Raw genomic sequence first — 22,331 nt, forward strand, 5'->3', positions numbered from 1 at the left:
CAAGAAGATTGTGTGTGCTATAAACAATGGCATCCTTTGGGAATGTAGCACACACTATGCTGGCTCAGCAGAACAAATGCATTTAACGTGCAGCTGCAGTGCTTCTTTCCAAGAAAATCATCATATATGCTAATAGCAAAATCAGTTCTCTGAGTCCTGCTCCTTATTGGGAGGAGCTAAATCTAAATGAACCAATGGTCTGACTTGGTAGAAGGCAGCCTCCTATTTTCCTGTGTAGCATTAAATGGCATAATTCACACACGAAAGTATCAGTGCTATTAATGGGACTTATACTGTAACAGTGTTGGCAGAAACAGTCAGACTCTGTTTGCAGACTCTGTTTGGCAGCCTACTTTTCACATTGGGTTGCCTCCATTTTAATTTATTTCAAGATAAAACATGAGTACAAAATAGCCTGGCTTAAACCCACACAATTTGTTTCCTGCAACATGCTTGTTGGATGTATGCTTTTCCTGGGGTCAGAAAGTTAACCTGCAACAGGCATATGGAGGCTGAAAACTGATAAAGGGTTCATCCATTGGTAAAGTCTCTTCTTCATGAAATATGCACCACTCAGAGTCAGACAGGCTTTCTTAATCTGTGTGTACTTTCACATGCGAGTCTTAAAAACAATAATAGAAGGTGGCGCCTTGTGGATTAGCCCAAAGGCCTATTTAATCCAATATCCTGTTTCCCACAGGCCCACATGTGAAGATCACAAGCTGCACAATAACGGCCATATTTTTCTCTAGCTTTCGATCACCCAGGAACTGGTAGTATTCAGATGCATGTTGTCTCTGATTCTGGTGGTAGCATATGGCCATCTTGGATGCTTCTAGCCTGGTAGATCCCAGCACTGCTAATCATTGGTTTTTTGCTATAAACTAAAGGTGCACTTGCAGTCAGCAAATATTGTGCTTTTCCTGTGTGTGTATCTCATTATTTGCCACCCACATCTATGGTCATGACATGGCCCTTTCTTTTTTTCCACAGCAGGGTAAACTGATGCCATCTTCTAGAGCACTCTTGGGCAATCCTCTGCCTACCAGATAAACAAGCTTATCAATTCAGCAATCAGAAAATGCTCTCGGTTAGTGAGGAAAGAGCTTAAACACAAGCCTGGGTACAGATGACACACTAAGCAACCGCCTCTGCACACTTGACCTCTTTTTGTGCAGTGCACTGTAGAGAGTATCTCATTCTCTTCCTCTCTCACCTGCACTCTGCCTCAGGTTAGTTGGGTGGATTGGGCCCACGGAATTTTGCAAGTTAAGAAATTTAAATAAAAAAATTCCTTCCAGTAGCACCTTAAAGACCAACTAAGTTAGTTCTTGGTATGAGCTTTCGTGTGCATGCACATTTCTTCAGATGTGTATCTGAATGTGTATTCTTCAGATGTGTATCTGAAGAAGTGTGCATGCACACGAAAGCTCATACCAAGAACTAACTTAGTTGGTCTTTAAGGTGCTACTGGAAGGAATTTTTTTATTTTGACTATGGCAGACCAACACGGCTACCTATCTGTAACCAGAAATTTAAAGTTCACTTCTGTCATTTGGTCATAATGAGGGTGGGCAGGTATAAGGACTCGTGATGGGAGTCTGCACTCCTATATTTACCACTACGCTGCTGGGGCACCTGCCAGTTAGACCAGGGACCACATTTCCTTGTCAACAGCCTTTTGCAAAGGGCTCATGTGGTGGACATGGCCAAAACAAAAGTGGGCATGTCCAAAATGGGCATGGTTGTATCTCGTACTGAATGGGGCCAGCACACGCCACACACACACACACACACACACACACACACACACACACTGCAACATATCCCTCACATACACATTCACATAAGAAGAGCCTGCTGAGCCAGGCCAATGGTCCATCTACTCCAGCATTCTGCTTTCACAGTGGCTGGCTAGATGCCTTTAAGCAGGACCTGAGCACAAGTAATAATAATAATAATTTATTATTTATACCCTGCCCATCTGGCTGAGTTTCCCCAGCCACTCTGGGTGGCTCCCAATCAGTGTTAAAAACAGTACAGCGTTACATATTAAAAACTTCCCTGAACAGGGCTGCCTTAAGATGTCTTCTGAATGTCAGGTAATTATCTATCTCTTTGACATCTGATGGGAGGGCGTTCCACAGGGCGGGTGCCACTACCGAGAAGGCCCTCTGTCTGGTTCCCTGTAGCCTCACTTCTCGCAATGAGGGAACCGCCAGAAGGCCCTCGGCGCTGGACCTCAGTGTCCGGGCTGAACGATGGGGGTGGAGACGCTCCTTCAGGTATACAGGACCGAGGCCGTTTAGGGCTTTAAAGGTCAGCACCAACACTTTGAATCGTGCTCTGAAACATACTGGGAGCCAATGCAGATCTCTCAGAACCGGTGTTTTGTGGTCCCGGCGGCCACTCCCAGTCACCAGTCTAGCTGCCACATTCTGGATTAATTGCAGTTTCCGGGTCACCTTCAAAGGTAGCCCCACGTAGAGCGCGTTGCAGTAGTCCAAGCGTGAGATAACTCCAAGTAAGAATAAGAATAAGAATAATTTATAACCTGCCCATCTGGCTGAGTTTCCCCAGCCCCTCTGGGTGGCTCCCAACAGAATATTAAAAACACAATAAAACATTAAACATTAAAAACTTCCCTGAACAGGGCGGCCTTCAGATGTCTTCTAAAAGTCAGATAGTATATAGGTAGCCGTGTTGGTCTGCCATAGTCAAAATAAAAAAAATTCCTTCCAGTAGCACCTTAAAGACCAACTAAGTTAGTTCTTGGTATGAGCTTTCGTGTGCATGCACACTTCTTCAGATAGTTAGATAGTTCTTGATTTCCTTGACGTCTGATGGGAGGGCATTCCACAGGGCAGGTGCCACTACCGAGAAGGCCCTCTGCCTGGTTCCCTGTAACCTCAATTCTCGCAGGGAGGCAGGGGCGTAGGAAGGGAGAGTGGAGGGGGCGGGCCACCCCGGGTGCCATTCAGGGAGTGGTGACAAGAAGGCCCTTGCCTCCCCCCAGCTGTAGAGCAGCCGAGTGCGTGCACCATCTGTACAGTCTGTACAGTGGCAGTACGCACGAATTGCAGCCTGTACGGACTGCGCATGTACGACAGCCCATACAGACTGCACATGTGTGGCATTCCATACAGAGTGCGCACGCACAGGATGTCGCAAATGCGCAGTCCGTACGGGCTGCGCCACCCCGGGTGCTGGAGAAGGCTCCTCCACCACTGCAGGGAGGGACCACCAAAAGGCCCTTGGAGCTGGACCTCAGTGTCCAGGCTGAACAATGAGGGTGGAGATGCTCCTTCACGTATCCCTCATGCAGTGGTTTCCAGCAGCTGGTATTCAGAAGCACTACTGCCCGTACCGTGGAGGCAGAGTAGTGCCATTGCAGCTAGTAACCTTATCCTCCTTGAATTTGTCCCATCTGCTTTTAAAGGCCACCACCACCTCCTGCGGCAGCAACTTCGGAGTTTTAATTATGTGCTGCATTTTAAAAAAATGCTTTCTTTTATCTGGCTTGAATTCTCCGACATTCAGCTTCGCTGGATGTCCGCGTATTTTGGTGTAATGAGAGAGGGAGAAAAGCAACTTCCCTGCCCACTTTCTCTAGGCCATGCATAATTCTGTCAACTTCTATCAGGTCACCTCACCTTTTGCCTAACTAAATTGTCCTGCGTATGCAGGCTGCCACACATAGCCCCCTCTCAGCCTCCTTCCCCCCTGCTCTCTCTCTCAAACACACAGTACATTTTTCACTTTACCAAGCTTGAAAAAGGCTCCAACTGGAAGTAACTGGAGTCTTTCCCCAAGCCTAAATATACCATTGTGGGGCATTTTCAGCAGGGTTAACCCTCCCTTATTGGCTACAATAGGAGGCCTTTTTCTAGCCTATTTGCAGTGGTGGGTGAAGGAGAAGCTTTGGGGTGGATGTGGAGGCTCCACCTGGCCCACTGCCCAGTGGTTCTTCTAGGGACCAAAGGTTTGTCTCCTTATAGTGTAACTTCCTGCATTTCTAATGAATCTGTTGGTATTTGTGCCAAGCAGCCATTAGAGGGCACTATGCGCTTGCTGAACTGGCTGCAAATCAGGCATGTTCCACACAGGCCAGTCCTTTTTGCCATCATATAGTCATATTTTATTCTCCACAGGAGGCTCTCTGGCTTTCTTGTTGAAATAAATGTTCCAACCTCTTTTGGGAATTGCATGGGTCTTTAAGGCAAGCTCTGTGTAGCCAAGGTGCCATATACATTCTGGAATACAACACAAGAAATTCGGCACATTACTGACTGTTCTAGGGGCTTGTGGAGGCGCAGTATGGCATAATGCCATGCTGTGGCTGGTCCCATAAGAACTGTGGAGCTGCAGGGAACCTTGGAGGTCATCCAGTCCAACCTCCAGCTATCTTTCCCCACAGATTTCAGCTCAAACAGACTTAAAAGGAATGATAGATGAGAACAGGAGTTTTATTGACTTGTACACTAAGTACAAGACAACCTAGACAGCATCTTAAAAAGTAGAGACATCACCTTGCCAACAAAGGTCCGTATAGTAAAAACTATGGTTTTTCCAGTAGGGATGTATGGAAGTGAGAGCTGGACCATAAAGAAGGCTCATAGCCGAAGAATTGATGCTTTTGAATTTTGGTGCTGGAGGAGACTCTTGAGAGTCCCATGGACTGCAAGAAGATCAAACCTCTCCATTCTTAAGGAAATCAGCCCTGAGTGCTCACTGGAAGGACAGAGCCTGAAGGCGAGGCTCCAATACTTTGGCCACCTCATGAGAAGAGAAGACTCCCTGGAAAAGACCCTGATGTTGGGAAAGATGGAGGGCACAAGGAGAAGGGGATGACAGAGGACGAGGTGGTTGGACAGTGTTCTCGAAGCTACCAACATGAGTCTGACCAAACTGCGGGAGGCAGTGGAAGACAGGAGTGCTTGGCGTGCTCTGGTCCATGGGGTCATGAAGAGTCGGACATGACTAAACGACTAAACAACAACACACTAAGTACACTAAGGGAAGTGGGTGGCGCTGTGGTATAAACCACTGAGCCTCTTGGGCTTGCCGATCAGAATGTCAGCAGTTCGAATCCCCGCGATGGGGTGAGCTCCCATTGCTTGGTCCCAGCTCCTGTCAACCTAGCAGTTTGAAAGGACGGCAAAAGTGCAAGTAGATTAATAGGTACTGCTCTGGCGGGAAGGTGAACGCTGTTTTCGTGTGCTTTTCTGGTTTCGGTGTTCTGTTGCGCCAGAAGCGGCTTAGTCATGCTGGCCACATGACCCAGAAAAACTGTCTGCTGACAAACACCAGCTTCCTCGGCCTGTAAAGCGAGATGAGTGCTGCAACCCCAGAGTCGTCTGCAACTGGACTTAACTGTCAGGAGTTCTTTACCTTTACCTTTTTTTACACTAACTTTATTGCATACTGCCTTGGTATTTTTGATGAGCTTATAAACATTCTTCTAAATAAATATTCTTATAAATATAACTGTTTTATCTATGCATGGGCTTACTTCAGTTTTACCTTCTTGCATATTTTGCTGCTTTATATTGGCTGCATTATAGGGTTGCCATATTTCAAAAAGTAAAAACCAGGGCACCCCAAAAGTTGTGCTTTTTTCAGGAAGACCTCAGAATTGTTGAGCTTTTCTTTAGGAAACCACCAAAATTGTTGAGCTTTTAGGAAAAACTAAAAACTAAAAAAACAAAACCTTCTTCTCTTCTTGTTGTCATAGACAGAATATTTGACTTGTAAAATAACCCTCCTTGCTTTGCTACCACAAATATATATAGTGCTATGATTCTAGAAAATAAAGTTTGGTGCATAGAATGTGACTGCAGCTATCCCCCAGTGTTAGTGTGGATGTTGTGTGCTCACCTTTCCACCAATGGAGAGGGGTGTTCCGGAGGGGGGTGTTTGTGTCACAAAACCTGTGTGTGAGATTTCATCACCCGTGTCAGCAGCTGCAGGGGCTACTTCAGGGGAGGTGGTTAATTGTAAAAATCACAGAGGCTTGACTTCTCCTGCTGACTTGAGGTTCCAGAGGAGACAGATTGCTGCCATTATGTTTTCTGCTTTAAAAAGTACAGTGCCATTGTCTTTACGTTGGACATGATGCATGGACTCACTTTGACCGTGGGCAGTGCAATCTAAACCCAACAGGGCATGGCAGAGTATCATAGACACTGCTGCATCTTCAATCCTGTTGCTCACACTGGCCAGGGTAGAAGGTGGGGGGAGAGGCAAATTGTTGCATGTGTCTGGATTTGAGTCTGCTGTTGCAGGATCCAGTTCATCGCAGCCAGGCTTCAACGCTCCCCATCGCCAGAACGCCCCACTTGGGTGGGGCTCTCACCTGTCAGTGAGTTTGGTGGGCAGAATGGGGATCTCTACACCTGCAGGGTGATGCTGGTACCACTCACTGGGCTGAAGTCAGCAGGGCAAGGCGCAGGGACATCTCCAGCCAGTCCAACTCCCTTGCAACCCATTGCAAAGGGGGTTTGGATTGTAGTGGTCAATACAGATAGCTGTCATAGCAATTGCTATGCTTGGCAGACTGCTACCGAATGCTGCCCGGTATCCACAGCCACCTGTGACAAGCCAGTTCAGCATCAGAGGAGTGCAGTGGGAAAAGGCATCAATCTCAGAGGACTGCATGTTCAAATCTTTTTTTCAGCTCTTACATGACATATGTAATGTCACAAAACAACCAGACAAAGCACTCATAGAACCTGTTTCAATGTGCTTTGCATAGTACAAGAACTCTGTAAATTAAGCCAGGATTATTATCCCTACAATTGCAGAAAATAAGCCATTTTTGGGTGTGTATTTTGTTTTGCTTTGAAAGGCAATGATACCTATTTCTTGCAGCTGAGATTTTCTCACTCCTTGAATTGTTGGCTGTTGCTGTGTCAAAACTCTAAAAGTGTTTGTCTTGTGTGTAGATGTTGGCAAAAGAGTCAATTGTCGAGAATCTGGAAACAGATCATTAGGGAGTCAGCTACCTCGGTTTGTGGACGACTGGCTGTCTCTCATAAAGTTGGCACTCCTCTTGATCATTCCTCAACCGTGATGCAAGTCTAGGCTAAAATAAGTTTCCCCCCAAGGTCCACAAGAAAACTTGGGTTCAGAGAAAAGGTAAGTGACTGTGAATGGTGCTGCTTCAACGCCAATGTTCCTTCATTTTTGGAAATGAATGAATCCACTGGGGTCAAGTTTGCACCACATCCTGAATGACACATAGTTTATTGGGCAAAAACATTAAGAGTTAAGGAAACTTCAACTTGTGGAAACAGAATTTTTAATTTGCATTGAAGAGCAACCTCTCTGGGGCTGAAAGTAGGATTTGGCAGCCATTGGCAACATTTTATTAGGATTAGAGTAACTTCCCATTTCAAACCCATGTGAAGCAGCCGGAGGAACTCAGAGTGTGCATTTGTCACAGAGTGTACATTCCTTTTTTTTTTTTTGCAGATAAATTTTTATTAGTAATTATACATGTTATACATAAATACAAACAAACGTATACAAAATTCAATACTTAAGTTGCACAAAATCTAATCAATCCGTAAGTCAAGAATACATTCATTTTAGGCTCTGCCGAGCCTTGGACTTCCTTCTACAACTTTGGTAAGTATCAAATAAACTTTATACTCACATATTTTATTTCTTTCACATACTAGCCATTTACTGTTAGAGTTGTTTCCAATCCCGCTAGAGTCATTTAAGATTTAATTCCAATATATGTCCAATACTTAACCCAATTGTCATGTAGTACATTCCTAATGATCTAAGGTTACTGTGATCCCCGTGACATTTATATCTGGCAGTACAGATTGCTTTGCATGCAGAAAGTCCCATGTTCAACCCCAGCTTCTCCAGGTATGGCTAGGAATGTCAACCTGCCAGAAATCCTGCAGATCCACTGACAGTCAGTGTGGACAATACTGAGCTAGATGGACCAAGACTCAGTATAAGACAGCTTTCTACGTTATTATGCAGGGTGCATTTGCCACATTTATATATGCACACACAACATGGTGCTATGGGCAACTACTTCTGGCTGCAGCTTCCTTTTGTTAGGAAGATTGCTGGCTAATTGCTCAGGATGCCTGGTTGATGTTTATGCAAAGGGAAAGGCTATGTGAAAGTAACACACTGTCTCAGGAACTGATCCGAGGTCTCTCTGTGCGAAAAACCAGTTTTTTAGACAGCAAGCATGCTCACTGCAAGCTGCAGGGCCAGCCCTACCATTAGCTTGTTGTTGTTGTTGTTTAGTTGTTTAGTCGTGTCCGACTCTTCATGACCCCATGGACCAGAGCACGCCAGCCACTCCTGTCTTCCACTGCCTCCCACAGTTTGGTCAAACTCATGCTGGTAGCTTCGAGAACACTGTCCAACCATCTCGTCCTCTGTCGTCCCCTTCTCCTTGTGCCCTCCATCTTTCCCAACATCAGGGTCTTTTCCAGGGAGTCTTCTCTTCACATGAGGTGGCCAAAGTATTGGAGGCTCAGCTTCAGGATCTGTCCTTCCAGTGAGCACTCAGGGCTGATTTCTTTAAGAATGGATAGGTTTGATCTTCTTGCAGTCCATGGGATTCTCAGGAGTCTCCTCCAGCACCATAATACAAAAGCATCAATTCTTTGGCGATCAGCCTTCTTTATGGTCCAGCTCTCACTTCTATACATCACTACTGGGAAAACCATAGCTTTAACTATACGGACCTTTGTTGGCAAGGTCCATTAGGCAGAGTGGGACAATTGTCTCTGATGATAGGGGATAGGGGATAGCAGCAGCAGCAGTCTGCTGGCTGTTCCTCCTGAGCCCCCAGGCATTCTCCCCTGTGGAAGCATGGAACTGTGTGTGCCGGGCAGTCTTTCCTGCACCCCTGTCACTAGATTGCTTTCCTCAGGTGTGCTGTAGGATAAGGCTACAAGTAAGATTCAACTGGCAGTCTAGTCTGCTTCTTTGCATGGAATGGGAATAGAGTGAGGTGTCATCTTGTCCTTTGCCTCAGGCTGCAAAATATCTTGGGCCGGCCATGGGAACCTGTGAGGTCTGGAAGAATCTTGGGGTTTCAGATGCCTCTCTGGAGATCTGCAGTGTGGCACTGGATCTGCTCGCTTCTTGAGTTCCTATATTCTGGCTTACACCTGTGCTCTGCTTTCATATTTGTAAATAAATCTAATATAGTTAAAAAGCAATATGTCTCTAGTGATGGCTCCTCCAAGCAAGAGCCATGCCCTGATAGCCATGCCCAGGAACTTCTTACTGCTTGGGGGAAGTGGGGAGCGTATAACAATGTTATAGGTATATCTGAAATATGGGTTTAAAATAGGCATGGGGAACCTGTGGCTCGCGAGATGTTTTTGGACTCTAGGTCCTATCAACTCCCAGTGTCCCTGACCATTAGCCATGCTGGGACTGAAAGGATCTAGAGTACAAAAGCAAATCACGAGCCAATGGTCTGCATGCCTGTTTCTCCTGTTTCACAGCAAAGGATTAGACCCCCAACTCTATAATTCTATGATTTTCTATAATCACAACCTGTAAGACTAAGCTTTCCCAGTCTGATATTACAGTCTCATAGCTTTGCTGCTCATAGTCATCATTCACAGGGCATTTGAAGCACTGTCAACAACAATCTCTGAAGAGTGGAAAGTCAGCTGGACTCCCAGGTCTCTCTGATGAGCTGCTAACTGCACTTCAGAGCCAACAGGGCTGCAGGATCTCTTCAACTATTTTACGGGCATAACATTCAGGCCATGCAGAGAGGCCAAAGTGGCAAACCACATAGAGACCTAAACATTTCAGAGTGTTGCCACCCTGTGTTTTTACAGGGGTCAGTTTATGAGCCATCGGTCAGCACTTATTATAACCGCTTTATGACCTCTTTGGTACTTGGTCGTATAAACACACCAGGATGGAATTAATAACATCGCATCACACAAGACTGTTATTTTAGGCTCTAGGGTGGGCTGTGGGCAGGCATAACTGTTGCACTGCTAGAGTCCGGTTATGTACTTGAGGTCAGATAAACCATTCATGGGGGTGAAAATGTGCTCCTAAATAACTTGAGTGGTGGTGGTGGTGGGAAGAGCTTGAAGCCGAAGGAGGAACATCTCTCTCCCTTATTTCAGCATGCAACCTGGCTTGGTATGGGCAGCCCAACTATTTCACTGGATCAGGGAGAAGCATTTGCTGTGTAACCATTAGCATTAGGCAGGGCCAGCCCAAGACAATTTGGCACCTGAGGCAAACCACAAAATGGTGTCCCCTTCCACCCAGGGAAGAAGGGGTGAGCGAAGATCTACACATAACAAGTGGGGAAATAAAGATCTATATTGGGAACAAGGGTGGCAGGAGACCAGCAGTGCCTCCTATACTATAGAGGTGGCCTTGGGGGAGGCTGCTAAGGAGGCAGAAGATCTGGCCTCCAAGGAACATGCCTCAACTCTTGCTGCCAATCATTCCTTGAAGGCCGGATCTGCTGCCCCTGTGAATCTTGCCGCCTGAGATGGTCGCCTCACCTTACATCATGAGTGGGCTGGCCTGGTATTATTGGAGTCATTATTGGGGAAATGGGTCTTTATAGGAACGCGGGTGGCGCTGTGGGTTAAACCACAGAGCCTAGGACTTGCCGATCAGAAGGTCAGCAGTTCAAATCCCCGTGACGGGGTGAGCTCCCGGTGCTCGGTCCCTGCTCCTGCCAACCTAGCAGTTCGAAAGCACGTCAAAGTGCAAGTAATAAATAGGTACCACTCCAGCAGGAAGGTAAGCGGCGTTTCTGTGTGTTGCTCTGGTTTGCCAGAAGCATCTTAGTCATGCTGGCCACATGACCCGGAAGCTGTACGCCAGCTCCCTCGGCCAATAAAGCGAGATGAGTAACCCCAGAGTAGGCCACGACTGGACCTTATGGTCAGGGGTCCCTTTACCTTTACCTTTATAGTGGTCTTTATGAACCACTATGCCTAGTGGGCTTTATAACCTATTGCTAGTCTGCATGGTGCTACCCTAAACATGCAAGTTATAGAACTTGAAATTGCAACCCTCAGCTTTTTGGTGGGGAGATGAAAACAGGGCAGGGGTGAAAGGACTAAATTCACCTCTGGATCCCTCTCTGGAACACCTGGTTGGCATTCTGCTGATTTCCTAAAAGGGATCCTGGCAGCTAGATCAGGGCAGGAACCATGTGCATAGTGCTTGGACCAGAATTTGAGTTACTTTGGCTCCAAAAGTTCCTCAGGCATGCAGCATACTCTGCCCTGAGCACAGGGAGCCATTGGAGCAGCCCCACCCCCTTCAGGTGGCTCAGAATACGATCCAGATCTGGTAGTATTTGCTTTATGTGCCGAAGTTTATTTCTTGTAGCTGCAAGGAGTGCAAAGAGGGGCAAAAAAGGTGGAAGATAGAAGCAAACAGGAACTAGGCAGGTTCCCTTCGTGGCTATTTTTAAATGCTTCAAACAGCTCCAGCTGGCCCAAATTTAGAAAGGAAAACAGAGGGCTTCCTCCCTTTCCTTTCAGCTATTTCCCAGCATGTGTTTTTATGGTCCAATGGGAAGAGGGGAGAGAGAGAGGACAGAGGAATGCACTTCATTGGCAAATGAACCCCCAGCCGCATCCTTGCCATCCATCCATCAAAGTTAGTAGAGCAGGCTATGAAAGAGCCTTGTCATAAACTCCTGGATATCACATTCTAGTGCCTGTTAGGGTCCATCTTCGGCCTCAAACCAATACAGGTGTGCTGTACTTTGCTTTGCTAAATAATGTCCAGTCTGGAAGCACACTTTCAGGTTGGACAACACACTTTTTGCAGAAGCTCCCTGGCTCCATCCCTAACATGGCCAATAAGGCTCAAGTACCCCACAATTGCCAGGCCTGGGGAGGCCATGCTGATGCCTCTCCAGCTGTTGCCATTGTCTGTGGGCCTCCTGTGATGTCACAAAAGGACATGGCAGTTGAGGTGAAAGAGGGTCTCCCCCTGTGACTGGGCCACCCCTAGATCTCAGGAGCCTCCCAGAATCTCAGGTTCTGGGAGGCTCCTGATCCGGCAAGCTTATTTGTCACTCATATGTGGAAATGATCATATTCTGAGCCACCTGAAAGTGATGTGTCTGTTCCAAGAGCTCCCTGTGCTCAGGGTTTGAAGCTGAAGTAACTCAAATTCTGACCCAAGCACCATGCACATGAACCACATAATTATAGAGTTGGAAGGGACTCCAGGGTCATCTAGTGCAACCCTGTCCAATACAGCACGGTTCCTCCCCTGATCTAGCTCTCAGCATCCCTTTTAGGAAATGAGCATAATGCTAACCAGGTGTTCCAGAGTGGGATCTAGAGGTGGATTTAGGCTCTCCCCAATTTACTATAGTTTGATTTCTATCCCAGCTTTCCTCTTGAAGGAGCCCAGGGTGGCAGTTTTTCCCTTCCAGCCCCTATGCTGTGGACCCAGTCCAGAATGGGATATTCTCTGGCTGTTGTATGTGAAAGCATGAAAGAGACAGAGATGCATGAAAGAGACAACATCTCTGCTGCAATGTGTCATTTGGCCCCAGCAAATTCCAAGCAACCTTCACCCATCCTCCTCCCCATCATCTCCTGCCATTGCAGCCACTTCACAACTTTGGTGTGTGTTTTAAAAATAACAAAACACACACACACACACACACACACACACACACGGAAGTTGTTGGGTGAGTTCAGCTCCTGCCCCCCCAAAGCTTCAGGCTCCCCACTTGAATTCTATAGGTACCCTCCTCTCTGAAGGTCCAGGGAGCAGGAGACAGACTTCTGCTTTCCACATTAGCCATGTCTGCTTGGTGCTGAGTTCTTTCTCCTTCTCATATTTGGAGACGCAGGCAATGGAAACTTCAGCTGCTGCCGCATTCCACTAAGAAATTCTTCAAATTCCCCAGCCTCCCCGGGGTCCTGCCTTAGTTATTTCACATTGTATTATTCCCATCTGGAAACTGATCTGAAAACAGAGGACTAGATTTGAAACAGAACTGAAAATCAGTGACAGGACAAGGAGCTTTTGGGCAGAGGCACGTTAACCAGGAGACCTAGATGTCTATGTGAGCTCTTCTGTTCTAAGTGGAAGAAACTGTGCCAATCAGCCACATCTGCTTCAGTTGTTTTGAGTGATGTGTTTTGTCCCACCTGCTTCCTGTAGGATCAAGGACAGAACTGTTTGTGTGACCTCTCCTTGCACAGTGGTGGAGGCCCTATGGGTTTTCTTGACTGGACAATGTCAATGCCAAGGGGAGCATTCGTTGGGCTATGCTGACTATTTCTTCACCCTAGGGCTTAATTTGTGTAGGGACACTGGGAATAGAAAAAAGTGCCCCAATCAGGTGCAGTGTGGCCACATTCACCCTCTACTATTAAAGCACAAGTTAAGCTACATTGCTTCCCCCAAAGAATCCTGGGGATGCACTTTACCCCCACAGAGCTACAATTCCCAGCACCCTTAATAAACTACAGTTCCCAGGATTCTTTGTGTTTCAAGTGTTGGATGTGAGTTTCGGTCCCTCACTGAATGACAACAGAGAGTTTTCACAATCAAGGATTACAGGAAACGGCTTCCAGATCAGAGAATGCTGGGTCCAGGCAAGCTTGAGTCCCATCATCTTCTCCTACTCTTGAAACACTGCTTTATGGTTCAGAAGCTGCCACCCACTAGAAGCCGGGCCCATCCAGCCTTACACAGCAAACGCAGCAACAACAACATGTCTTTGCGTTTAAGCCAAACACCTTTTACAAATTACTTCGCATGCTTTGCATTCTCAGCCTCTTTACAGGCACTTCACTTACTCAGATTGATCGTGGCTGGAGCCGGAGTAATTATATTTCCCACTGATTTTGAATTCAATCTGAGCCGCCGTCCTCCCCTTCCCGTCCGCCTCCCGATACAGGATGTTCTCTTGGCCTTGCATAGTTTCCAGGCGACATCGTTGCTTTCATAACCAGACTAGACCAAAAGTTTATTTTTCTCGGCTGAATCGTACAAACACATAACACAAGACACACTCTCGCGCACAGGTTGCAGCTGTATCTTTACTGAGTTGGCTCAGGATGTTGAGGAAGGAAGACCCTTCTTGGACTGGCTTATATAAATTGTATATGAGTGAGAGGCCACCAGATATGTTCAGCATGGAGGGCAAAGGAAGAACATCTCCAAAGGAACCACCACAGCAGGGATGGAGAACCAGTGGCCTCCCAGATGTTTAGTAACATCTACAACTACTACCTGGGACACGGGTGGTGCTGTGGGTTAAACCACAGAGCCTAGGACTTGCCGATCAGAAAGTTGGCGGTTCGAATCCCCTCAACAGGGTGAGCTCCCATTGCTTGGTCCCTGCTCCTGCCAATCTAGCAGTTTGAAAGCATGTCAAAGTGCAAGTAGATAAATAGGTACCGCTCTGACGGGAAGGTAAATGGTTTTTCCGTGTGCTGCTCTGGTTCGCCAGAAGCAGCTTAGTCATGCTGGCCACATGACTCCCTGTATGCCGGCTCCCTCGGCCAATAAAGAGAGATGAGCGCCGCAACCCCAGAGTCGGTCACGACTGGACCTAACGGTCAGGGGTCCCTTTACCTTTACCTTTACAACTACTATCATCCCTAACCGCTGGCCATGCTAGCTCTGGACTGATGGGAGTTAAGGAGTCTGGCAACCTTTCCTCACCTCTGTTGTATACAAAGGTCATAAAGAACTTTTTTTTGTTCTACGCTAAAGTGGGAAGATTGATGCACTATTGGGCAGGGCTCCTGGGCCAACCAGAGGCCCTCTCCTCCTTTGTTGAACTCTAGTAGGCTTCAAACAGTCCTCCAAGCAATGCTCTAAACAGCACTGGGCAGCTGAACCCAGCTGCCATTTTAATTTCCCACAATGCCTATGACGTAGTGTCACTCTGGAACACTTGGGGAAATTTAAATGGGAACTGGACCTGCTGTTTGGGGTGCCAGGTTGGCAACATTTATTTTGTAAGGGGGCTTGGCAGGCAGTGGTTCCCTGTGCCGTGTGACAATGTCTTTCTTGTATCTATTGTTGCCAATTCTTATGAAATACTGCATTTTAACACTTCTTTTCTCCAACCAGCATTGACCCAAATTGAGAAAAAGAATGACCTAGCTGCATTTTGAGCCGCTAATGTGCACAATGGCGTGACATGTGGCACCACCACTGCAAAAACAACTGTTAGGAAAGATTTTCGCTACCCTTTTGTATAGGTTTTGTGCACATTTATGCACATTTGTGATTTTCTTCAACAAATCCTGGTGGAGATACTGGTAATTCTTCATCCCCTCCCCCTCAAACTGTGCTCAAAGACCTTCTGGTTCAGATCTTGGCTCTTAACTGTTAGCTATAACATTAGGCACAACTCTTTCTTTAAAAATGCCAAGTTAAAAGCTTCCAAAAGAGCAAGAGAAGGAGAGAGGTTGCAAAGTGCCACACGGACACAAACATTCATGACCTGCTGGTCAATAGGTGTTCATGATAATTGCACAGCCACTACCACATGGCAATCTCAATATGAATGTGTTGTGTGTCTTTTTGAGATGCAAAACCATGCATTCATTATTGGGAATCTGATATTCCTGAGGCAAAAGCTCAAAGATGGGAGGAATCTGTTTAAAATGTCAGCCAAAAATGGGTAAGAAAGAGAGACATGTGTTGGCCACATTCCTCCCCAGTGTGCCTGTAGCCACACACACATGTACTGAGGGATTTGTTAAGGGGCTAGCAGGGTCCTCCTTGTTCCTCCTTGTGTGCATTGCTGTGGATTGGCTGTTGCCCAGATTGAATTGCCAGCTAGCACACTCCCTGATTCCACATCTAGCCCTCCAAGCCAGGAGTTGCCTCGAACTCATGTTGCACATTCTCCTCCTCTCTGCAGAGCCACAACCAAATTCAGATAATTTGTGATTAGGGGAGAAGAATTTCTACATGGAAGGCCATGCTATGTAGGTTGGTTCAAGAACTGCAGCTTTATGCCTGCCATAGGCAGGGGGAAAAACTAAATTGAGTTTAGATGCAGAATATCATCCCTTCGAACTAGGAAAACTCATTTCCTCCAGACCATGTTGCTGGAAAAGATGTTTGTGAAAATAAATCAAATTCTTCATCCAGGATATAAAGAAACACATTTATTACCTGATTTGCATCCACCCTTTCTGCTCCCTCCCTTGTATACATTTCAAAGTATGAGCAGAGGAAATGCAATCATGCTTTGCAAGTCAACAAAATCTTCTTTTGCAATGCTTCCACTAGATGGCATACAATGCCAGGAACCAGACTAGTCCATTGCTAGTGGAGAGAAAGAAGGGATACCTTTGCACCTGAAATGCCTCTGATGGAATTCATTGTGTTGGCTGCAGCTGTTAAGAGCTAAAGCATTGTCTGAGTCTCAAGACCATGGAATGAGCTACTCTAATGGCTAAAGAGCTATGGGGATGAATCATAGCTAAGTGGCACAGCAAATGCTTTGAATGCATAAGATCCCAGATACATTCCCCAAGTTGTCCACTTAAAAGGATCAGTTAGTTGGTGGTGGGACAGAACTCTGCCTGAGACCCAGGAGAGATACTGGTACTCAAAGTAGACAATCCTGGGCTATATAGACAAATAGTCTCATTTGGTATTAGGGATTGATTTAGCATTTAAAGGCAAATATACCTCATTCACACCTCAATGCATTTTGCAAAGCAGTTTTCCAGCCAGGCAATGTCTACCAAAAAATCACACACCAAACTGTGCATGGAATGCTTATATTAGTGAAAATTGCATACAAGAATGCATTATGCTAGAAAATGTATAAATGTTAAGGGAAATATGTTTTGTAAAAATATGTATATTTGGCAAAAATGCAAATGTTTATGTTAGGGTAAATTCATTCATGAGGACTTTAAAAAAGAAAATAAAAAACTGATGAGAAAATGTGAATAACTGAATTTAATATCGGAAAAATGAGGAACTGAAAGAAGCTGAAATTGATGGATTTGCCCATCCCTATTGTGAACAAGGCACTTTCCTACATCTCCAGCTATGAACTGCAATGCTCCTGGTTCAGATATTGCTTCTACAATGTCAATTGGCAAGACTCAGCCTCCATTTCACTATGAGCATAGTCACCGTTCTACCTTGCAACTCAATTAATGCAGAGAGCTTCCTTTGCAACCTAACAGATGATTAAAGAGGTAGTTTATTAGAATCTAGTAAAGAATGCATTGATTACTACTAACCAACATGGGGTTTATCAAGAATAAAGTTTGGTCAGGCATGATTTATTCTTTGAAGGTGTCTGGAGGAAGTGATGGATTGGATGAGGGCCAATAAACTGAGGCTGAACCCTGAAAGACCGAAGTGTTGTGGGCAGGTGGTTTTCGTGTCTGGGAATTAGGTGTGTGCCCTGTTCTGGGAGGACCAACAATCTCCCTGAAGCATGAAGCATCAGGGTCATAGTGTAGGAGCACTCCTAGATTCCAACTTGACACTGGAGTCTCAAATAGCTTCTGTGGCTAAGAATGCTTCTGCCTAGCTTTAGGCTGGTTTGCCAGCTCTAGTTGCTCCTGGACTGGGATATCCTAACCTCAGTTGTCCATGCTCTAGTGACCTCCGGCTTGGACTACTGCAATGCACTCAATGTGGGGCTGCCCTTGAAGATGGTCTGCAGGTTGCCGCTGGTGCAGAAGGTAACTGATTGGTTGGTAAGCAGGGCAGCCCAGTGGGGCCCTGTGACACTAAGTCCTGAAAGCACCGCACTGACTGCCAGTGAGCTACTGGGTCCAATTCAAGGTGTTAGTACAGGCGCAGTGGTTGCCAAACTTGATCCTCCAGCTGTTTGGGGACTACAATTCCCATCATCCCTGACCACTGGTCCCGTTAGCTAGGGATGATGGGAGTTGTAGTCCCAAAACAGCGGGAGGGCCAAGTTTGGCCACCACTGCACTGGCATATAAAGCCCGAAATTGAATGGGACCCAAGTACCTAAAAGAGGCAATATCAGTCATCACAGGCCCTACAATCAGCAGGTGAGGCCTCCCTGGTTGGTGCTGCGGACCCATGGCAGGGCCTTTCCAGTGGTGGCTTCCTGGCTATGGAATGCCCTCCCTAGTGAGGTGTGCCTGTCTCCATCCATCATTTTTAATCTTTTAGGAGGAATTTGAAAACATTCCTGTTTATTTAGGCACTTGGCACCTGAAGAATGCTGTTCCGGACAACCCTGAGGGTGCTGCATTAAATAATGTTTTGAATAATGTTTTGAACTGTATCTGCTTCTAGAGGTTTTTACTTGTAATTTTTTTTAGAATGTTTTATTTAGCTGTTATGCTTCTGCTTGCCATCCTGGGCTCCTTTGGGAGGAGAATTTATTATTTCATTTTAGTTCCCTAGAATAGCCTGAATAGTCTTTTTCAGGGGCAGGAAGGCTTCAGGGTTGCGAGATCTACTTTTATCTTTTTAAATAGAACGTTGAAATACACCAGTCAGGCCAAGGTGAAAAATTGTGGCCTGGGGAGGACGACGCTCTTAGAATTAAGAAACAGGCTGCCTGTGAGCACGTAACTCAGCCAAGAAATTTGGATGCAGTACCAGAACTTGTTGCACACAAAGGTCTGCCCCTCTCAGCTTTCTTCATCTCAACATCATAATTTCAAATGCGAGGGGAGGTCTTTTTGCTGTTGCTAAGCTGTTGCTAAACAGAATTCTTGCTGGTCTACTGCAAATGACTCAGAGATCTACCAGTAAATCCCATTTTACTGTTTGCCCACATATGGTCTTTCTAATGGGACATGTACACAGGACTTTCTCAAAACACTGTGCTTCATTTATTAGCCAAGGTTGTCTATAGAGAGCATTTTACACCAACGTGACCTAGCCTGTCTCATTAAAATCACCTAGCCCTATTGCTCGAAAGGCACTTTGCCTCAGCATTTTCATTGAGTGCTACCCATTTCCTTGGATTAACCTAGTGCAATTGATACACAAAGGAAGTTTTTTTTTTGTAGGGGCAGGCTGTGGAGAAGGCAAACAGATTAGCTCTGTGAATAGCTCAGATCGCTGCCACCTGAGCTGGGAAGTAAGGATAACTTCCAGTGCGGACATGAATTACAATTATAGACTCACTGCTATGTTCAAAAGCTCTATATAAACAGGGTGCCTGGAAAAAATATCCATCACTGTGTGGGGAGGAGGTGCACAGGAGGTCTGCCTGTACCAACTCACAACATTCACTACACAACTATAAATAATTTAGGAGAGGAGCTGAGCTCTTTCTCAAAGCAAAGTTTGCCAAGGGGAACAAAGGCAGACAGAACTGCACTCTGATCAGAGCGTGTTTAACAATTCAGCTCCTTCACAGAAGCCCCGTGGGATCACAGCGATCAGACTCTCGGTTTTTACAATCATGCAAAAAGACTAAACAGTCACAGAATGAGAATGGCGTGCTTTAACATTTTGCAGGAATAATAATAATAAACCCAACTGCGCTGCTTGATGCTTTATGATATCAGACAGAGCTTATCAAATGATGAGGTTTAATTGATGGCAAGGTTCAGGAATTTGCTCTTGTCCAGACTTCCAGTGACGGCATGGTATAGGAAAGCAGGACAGACGATTACTGCGCAGGATTTGAGACAGCCCTTAGAAAGCACGTCTCGCAATGAATGAGGAGATGGATACGCTGATATTAAAATAATTATCCCTGTGGGCTTGGATTATGAATTCTTTCTTGTCTTTGGCTGACTTATTATTTACTGTTGGCTTTCCTGCTGGCAATATTGAATTTAACCTCATCGCTTTAATTCCTTGCTTCTTCCTGGCTGTCTGGGAACAGAGAGTTACAGGGAATCCAGTTGTACATCCGTCCATCTTCAAGTATGTATCTTGCCTGCCCTCACTGCAGGCAGCAAGGAAGATGCAAGATGCACGCAGACCTTATGGCAGGAGCTGTGCAATAAGCCCCATGAAAGGCAGGCGGCATTTTGACACATCTGTTGCCCAAATGTTTGCTCTCCAGTTATTCCTAAAGATCTATTTAAATGCTGCATCTGAATAAGAGCCCAAAACCAGTTTCCAAACTTTTTGGGGGGCCTTTGAGCAAAGTGGAGGTCAGGATACTTCATAGAGCCAGCTGATGCTTAGCATTATCCAAATAGGTTTCTTTTCATTGGCTAGAAAAAATAAATGGGGTCCTTTGCCTCAGTAATCAAATGGTCTTGGGACAACCTGTCAGTCCACCCCACCCCCAAATTCACAGGTGATAATAAAACAGATTTACATATGCATTAGAATGTTGTAGTAAAGTTTTGAGGTGAAACAGAATGCAATATACTAAAATGAGTCTACAGGAGGGGATCACATTTTTGAATGCTCCTATGGATAAACACATCCCCATGTAGAAAACTTGCATAGCAAGAAGCACTCTGAGATGAAATCTTTTTCCTTTTACAAAATATTTTATTTGTATATTTTTCACAAATAAAATGGTTAATCAAACATTATCCCATGTACAGTCACTTAAACAGATGACCTCCCTCCCATCTTTCCATGGTTTTCTCATGATTACCCTATCTTTTGCTACTGCATATTATAATTTATCTATACCTTCTTTTCTTAACTTTATTCTCAAAGTACGGTAACTTTTAATGGCTGAACTTACTCCAAGCCTGCTAGTGTACCAACATGTTCACAATAATATTTTTAATAGTCTACAAATATTTTCCAATCCTTGAAGGCTGTTTTAACTACAGTCATACCTCGGGTTACAGATGCTTCGGGTTGTGTGTTTTCAGGTTGCGCACCTCGCCAAACCCAGAAGTACCAGAACAGGTTACTTTTGGGTTTCGGCACTTGCACATGCACAGAAGTGCTAAATCACGCTTTGCGCATGCACAGAAGCGCCGAATCGCAACCTGTGTGTGTGCAGACGCAGCGCTGTGGGTTGCGAATGCTGCGGCTTGCGAACGTGCCTCCTGCACAGATCACATTCGCAACCCAAGCGTCCGCTGTATAACACCCATCCTAAAGGATCTTCATTGGCTCCCAGTGTGTTTCCAAGCACAATTCAAAATGTTGGTGCTGATCTTTAAAGCCCTAAACGGCCTTGGCCCAGTATACCTGGAGGAGCGTCTCCCCCCCATTATTCTGCCCGGACAATGAGGTCCAGCTCTGAGGGCCTTCTGGCAGTTCCCTCCCTGCGAGAAGTGAGGTTGCAGGGAACCAGGCAGAGGACCTTCTTGGTAGTGGCATCCTCTCTGTGGAACACCCTTCCTTCAGATGTCAAGGAGATAAATCACTAAACAACTTTTAGAAGACATCTGAAGGCAGCCCCGTATTGAGAAGTTTTTAATGTTTGATGCTTTATTATGTTTTATATATTCTGTAAGCTGCCCAGAGTGGCTGGGGAAACCCAGTTGGGTGGGGTATATTATTATTATTATTATTATTATTATTATTATTATTATTATTATTATTATTATTATTACTACTACTACTATTACTATTACTGCTACTACTACAACAACTACTACTATTACTATGCACTATGACAGGCTTCCTCAAACTCGGCCCTCCAGATGTTTTGTGACTACAATTCCCATCATCCCTGACCACTGGTCCTACTAGCTAGGGATGATGGGAGTTGTAAGCCAAAAACATCTGGAAGGCCAAGTTTGAGGCAGGCTGTACTATGGAAAGAAGTGTGCCCTGTGTCCCCTAAGCTAGCTTGTTGCATTGAGGTTTGATGGATGAAGCTGTCCTATCACTTGTCAGAGACTGGACTGAAGGGGATGAGATTGAGGAGGAGGAATGATGGAGATTCCCCCCTTCTCCTGACTCTTCCAGAGGAGAGGGAAGCAGTACTGATTTTACAGCAGGGGTTTGAGGAAGATCACAGCTCAGAGATAGAAGAACAAAAGAGTTGGGGAGTGTTAAGAGAAGGGGGAGGGGAGGGGAGGCCGAGCAGCTAGCTGTCACATCACTGGAGAGTATTTCTGACCCCCCCTTCTCCTAGAACTCGGCCTTTGCTAAGGGTGCAGGAACAAAGGATGCAGAGGCTCTTGGCCACAAGCGGCCACCGTAAAGGGAAATGCTGTTGCTAGGATGAAGGGAGGATGTGCTCAGTTGGAGCAACGCTCCAACTGTCAGGGCTGGTTGCATCCTTTTGTCTCTCGCTAGCATGAATGAATAAGCTCATTAAAAGGGACTCTACCTTGTTTTCTCTGCATATTGCTGCCACAAGGGAGGAAGAGAATTCTGAATAGGACTGCCCCAATCAGTGTCTGTACATGGATGGGGTTGGGGGTGAGGAAACACTTTGTTGTCCTTCATAC

General features: G+C 45.7%; 1 long non-coding RNA gene across 2 annotated transcripts; it reads left to right on the forward strand.

Annotated features, from left to right (window-relative positions):
* Nucleotides 1-443: 443 nt before the first annotated feature.
* LOC310709167 lies at nucleotides 444-16,079 on the forward strand. 2 transcript variants are annotated; one of them, XR_014527379.1, is made up of 3 exons: nucleotides 444-1,090; nucleotides 6,945-7,137; nucleotides 15,100-16,079. It is a non-coding gene; the product is annotated as an uncharacterized lncRNA (long non-coding RNA). The 2 variants fall into 2 exon arrangements; XR_014527380.1 differs by lacking the exon at nucleotides 15,100-16,079 and adding an exon at nucleotides 14,043-14,400.
* The last annotated feature ends 6,252 nt before the right edge of the window (nucleotides 16,080-22,331 follow it).

This window comes from Podarcis liolepis, assembly GCF_965112155.1.
Source record: "Podarcis liolepis genome assembly, chromosome: 6".
Classification (NCBI taxonomy): domain Eukaryota; kingdom Metazoa; phylum Chordata; class Lepidosauria; order Squamata; family Lacertidae; genus Podarcis; species Podarcis liolepis.